The following is a 5,660-nucleotide window of genomic DNA, read 5'->3' as shown; positions in this document are numbered from 1 at the left end:
CATATATTAGGTACATCAGTGTATAAAGACTGCATCAATACAAATCATTTCATACAAATTTTCCTACCTGCATTGTCATATGAAATCAAGCATTCAATGCTTTATAATTCCTACAGCATGTTCCAGATTAATTAGTAAACATCTTGTAATGTCCTACATGTAAATCCTTACATGTTGGACCACAAATAACTTGAATATTCTGCACAAATATATTCCAACTGCCAACAGCAACTCCATGATTTGAATTCATTCAGTGACCTTTGACCATATAACCACCCACGCATTCTTAAGATGCTTAATGCTATTTTCAAGGTCAAATTAAAAGCGGATAGCCACCGGGTAACTCCTGCAAAAAATATAAGTTTCTGGGAACCTTCTGGGTAACTCATTTGAAATATTTGAGTTTTTGGGAGACTTCCGGATGTCTACCCGAAAACTTTTGGATAACTTCATTAGGTATCCGCAAGGTATCCGCTAGCGGGCACTTTCGGATAACTCTTGAAAAGGTACCCGAAAGGTTTCTGATGACCACCGAATGGTCATCGGGTGGTCACCGGGTAACTTTACTTTTTGCTATGGGGAGTTTCCAGAATTACCGCACAAGTGAAAGTTTTTCCGTTCCGACACATTCCATGTAACGAGTTTAAACATTATTCAAAAACAACGATAACTCTACTCGTTTTGCGGATTATCAAAGTATTATGCAGTGAATATGACATATGTAATGTCAAACAACACCAAAATCCGAAATACTTAATTTCACATTAAGATTCCTGACCTATTCATAGAATGTTAAAATGTGTGTGCTCCTCAGTTGCAATATTTTTACCCCCTCTTTTTTTTTATGGACATTGAGGTTTACTATACTATACAATGCAGGCACTTACAATGAAATCATGTATCACAGCGCTTTACAAAAGAGAATAAAGAAGAAAACACCCCCGGGGGCTCATAATCATTGCACAGCCCTAAACATGTCAATTATACATGAACCATACAACGGTGCACAAGAACATACCAGTGCAGTTGGTTTCATCTGACCCATCCATACAGAGTTGGTGTCCGTCGCAGATCTGAGACTCATCCAAGCAGCCATATCCATTAGCACAGTTGAATTCATCTACGACACACAATACTGCAAATGTGTGGGCATTAATGTGGGTCATTAAACGGCAATAAAAATGAGTAGAAACAAGTTTATTCATTATTTCTGAAATACCGTAAAATTCCGTCTACACGCATATATATGCTTCTAAACGAGGTTTTTTTGACACAAGAGACAAGAGGCAGACACTCTCAACAAAAACGTTATTTGGAGTTTGAACAACTATATTACTGATAAAGGCGGCTGTACAAACATGTATATTTGTAAGACCAATCTATTGCAATGTTTTTGAGAAGGGTATTGGCCTTTCATATCGTTCGTTAAAAAAAACCTCGTTTAGAGGCATATATGCTTCTAGACGGAATTCTACGGTAGTGCATTACACATTTAAAAGTAGCCGATCGTAGACATGTAACTAACGCTGGAAGATAAAGCGATCAAGCGCGCTTCATCCAGTCAATATTTGACCCAATGTCTGCATTAATGACGACCCAGCAAGCACAAAACATTATAGGTTATATTTTGGATTTTTAATTTTGGTAAAAAATGTTTTAATAACATTAAATGTCGGGTCAAGGTCAAGAAAACGTTTTAAAACGTTTTGTATGAAAACACGCCACAAAAATATGTTTCCAAAATGTTACTGTAAATTATTTTTTTCAAAAATATTTTGCTAAATATCTTGTCAACACTTACAAAACATTATTAGAATATTTGTAGTAAGTTATCAAAAAAAAACACGATTTTGAATGTTACGAAAACGTTTTATACCCTTTATATACCCTTAATATAACCCTACATTTAAACATTTTCTGGCAACCTTTTCTAACTTTTTTGCGAATGATGTCGAAAATGTTTTGTGTTTGCTGGAGATGTATTCAGCGACTGCCTTAGAAACATCAAGCACCTATCTCTGTATGCAAAACATTTGTGTATACGTCAGAGACTACCACTAATTTTTGCCCGAATTTATTGTTTATACTTTATAGGTTTAGAACTATTTTATTGTTCAACAACTTACAACTTAGGTACATGAACTCCAGGTACATTACTATAATTATAATATTTTTCAATTGTGCAGCACAACAGTTATATTAATAATGTGAGAATTAGCTTTAATTTTCTATATATTTCACATATCGATGCTAAAGATATTATACACTATCAGTAGCATTAAGGTTAAGCATACTTTGAGATTCACTGGTTATTAGATGAACTAAGAATCCATCGTCATTTTTTTGTTCATTTGTTTCCATGTTTAACCATGTTGTTTTCGTATCCAAAGTTAGTGATTTTGGTCGTACTTCGTAGCCTGTAATCTCCATCACCACTGACTCTGGTGTGGTGACATTACCCTTTCCTATCCTTAGGAAGTCATCGTTTATGCTCAAGTATACAAAAGTCATTACTAAGTAGTTTTCGGTGGAATATACGATCCAAACACAGTTCAAATCATTAGGATATTGATTCGGGTAAAATGGCGACGAAAGATTGGCGATCATTTCATTCTTAAGACAAGATGGTAAGTCTGAATCACAGAAATCTAACAAAATGTAAAATACAACATGTACAATAAAATGACAAGAACAACTGTCAGCCTTTTTAGACAGACAATGTAACCATGCGTCCGATTACCATGACCACAATTCCTGATTTACATGCTTAATGCTGGTTTTATACTTTCTGCCGCTTGCCGCTAAGCGGCGTGACGCTTCATCATGAAGCCACTCTGAAAGCCACTGTTGCCGCTCAGCACCGCTCCGAATTCGTATTTTGTTCTCATACGTCAGAGCGACACCGCTCCGAGTTGATTTGAATTCATCTCCCAGCGATGCTACGCTTGGGCAAAGCGGTGGAGTGATCGATATATCGGTTTGCCGCTGGTCACCACTAGTGTTTCTGGCGCGAGAGGTATGAAATCAGCTTAAAGGTCCAATCAGTGATTTTCTAAAAGTGATTAAATTATTGAGGACTTTTATTCTTGCCCAAGTGAGGCTGTTGGACTGTCCAATGTGATTGATATCGCAGTCAGTAACCGTGATAACAACCATAAAGAAAGCGGATGAGTTCATAGTCCACTCGATCGATAACGGGACAATAATGGAAGAAATTGTTTTCGTCTCACACGGTGTAACCAAATGCTTTTTCAATGGGCTATTCCATTTAAAATTCACACTCCCCCTGTGGAAGATTGTGGAAATATCTTCAACAAAGGGAGTATAATTTCAAATGGAGTTAACATAATAGCAGTTCCATTTGAAACGCACTCTCCCTCAGTGGAAGATTAAGGTTTAATTTTTCTCAGAGGGTGTATGGAATTCAGATGGAGTTGGCGAATGTGTTCATTCCATTTGAAATCCATACTCCCATGTTGCAGATATTTCCAAAATTTTCCACAGGGGGAGTGTGGATTTTAAATGGAATAGCCCAATACATTTATTATTAATAATATCGCAGTTCGAGGACCGGAAAGCTTTTTGATTCTCAACCCCCGATATTCATTTCCAAACGGATATAAAGAGCTAAAGCAAATTGAGCTTACAGTGTATTTTAAGCTGTACTGCAAGTTAGTGAAGCGTTCAGGTTTTAACCATTCTTAAACAGTAGTAAACATTGCCTTCCCGGGTTTGCCCCGTGCACTCATAGATCACCTTACCACAAAAGTCTCCCTCATCAGAGATATGAATACATTGCCTGAATCCATCGCACATGAGATCAGCACTCATATAAGCAACGCCACTTAAACACTCGAAGGTACGTTGTGGTGGATGATCTACATCAGAATATAAATGTCATTACCATATTCAATAACCATAACATTATGATTTTGTTATACAGGGTGTACCTGAAAAAGCGGGTCCAAACGAGTGTGGTTATATTTTAAAATGTGTTTTCAACCATTATTCAGTATTTATATATGTGAAAGTAATATTTGTTATTTATGAATAATTTTGTAGAACACCAGTGATCATTTGCTAAAACTCTTCTGAAAATGGTCATATTTCTGGTATTATAAGTTTCGTTAGGATGGGCTTTTCAGAAAAATAAAACACTCGTTCAATTTATAATTTTGTAGACTTACGCTCGTCTAGTTGTGGCACTATTTATGGCTCTTTATTTTGTGGCTACTTTTTATCAAAAATCAAATCATGATTCTTATGGCGACGCGATCATTTATTCTACAAATCATATACTTTGGAAACTTGCTTGATTTATTGTTGTTCATGAGTTATGCAGGTTTTACAAAAGTGTTGTTGTTTCAGCCCTCTTTTACAACATAACTCAAGAACCACAGGACCTGTGATATTTGAATTCTTCTACACATTCTTGCACAATATGAAATGATCAATGCAATTTTTGCCAAAACTCACTACCATTCGCAGGATGCTGTGAACTACCAAATCGCAACAGTTGAATATAGTTGCTAGCTTTAACGCAAATCATCCGAGAATGTCAAGTTTTACATTAAATATTACGAAGGTGTAACGAGATTATTAAGTTTAATAGCTTAAAGTACTAACGGACCTGAAATCGAACCGTGACCGTTATTTTACACAGCATGTGCAATGCAAACAACATACACGTAACCTGCAACCATTTTTACATTCGAGGTCATATCTTTCAAACCGTTTGATGAAATGAACTCTGTTTTCCTGTAAGTAATACTTAATTATATACTGTCAATTACGACCCTTGATTGGTTAATAGCGCGTAACAGGAACGCCGATTAATGTAGTGCCGATCAGAAAAGGAATAGCAGTAAATGGCGAAAAATTACGTACTTTTACAAGGCAAAAAGCAACATTTTATAGGCATTGTTGACATGGTGCCTTCGCGAAAGAAAGTGTCCTACTATAAAGACCTAACTTTTGAGATGGTTTTTGTGTTTGAAGGTGCAAAATTAACAATAGGCGCCCGGTTATACCGCCGCGTTCAGCAAGTCATCATCACGACACATGCGACCATGTTTATCTTTCACGTGACTAGCGGAAGAGTGTTGAGTTGAGTGTTAAAGGAACACCGGGAAAGGAACGTCAAGGGTCCATCATCCGTAAGGTATACAATAAGGTCAGCACAATAATGTTCCCCGCAGTTGATAAACTTCAAAATTTCCTGTCAAAAATGTCTCAGCATGCTTTCCATGTCTCAAAAATATTTCCCCTTTGCACCTGCCAACATTTCTTTCCCGACCACTCTGTTTGCCCGGGGAAGTGGTAGATAAAATCTGCATAGCCCCTTAACTGATTAGCATTTTCATAGTATCGCAGTGTATCCTCTGTGCAGTTTTATGATTTTCTCACGAACCAACCACAACTAGTGGACAAACAATATCAATTACCTGCTCTGTATCTGATAATCGTAAAACTAAAGTTGTCGACAATGCTGTTCCAACATGAAATACATTGCCACATGATCCACATACTAGAACTACGCACTGTCATTTCCTTTGAAACGTGCTTATCAGATTGAAGTACAAAAATGCTAGTTTGATCAGTCGTTCTATCTCCCATGCCTGCAGTTAATGAGCTATGTTCCTTAAGAAATATGCGGGAGA

Source organism: Amphiura filiformis, chromosome 10 (assembly GCF_039555335.1).
Source record: "Amphiura filiformis chromosome 10, Afil_fr2py, whole genome shotgun sequence".
Lineage (NCBI taxonomy): Eukaryota > Metazoa > Echinodermata > Ophiuroidea > Amphilepidida > Amphiuridae > Amphiura > Amphiura filiformis.
Note: the sequence above shows the minus strand (reverse complement) of the source record.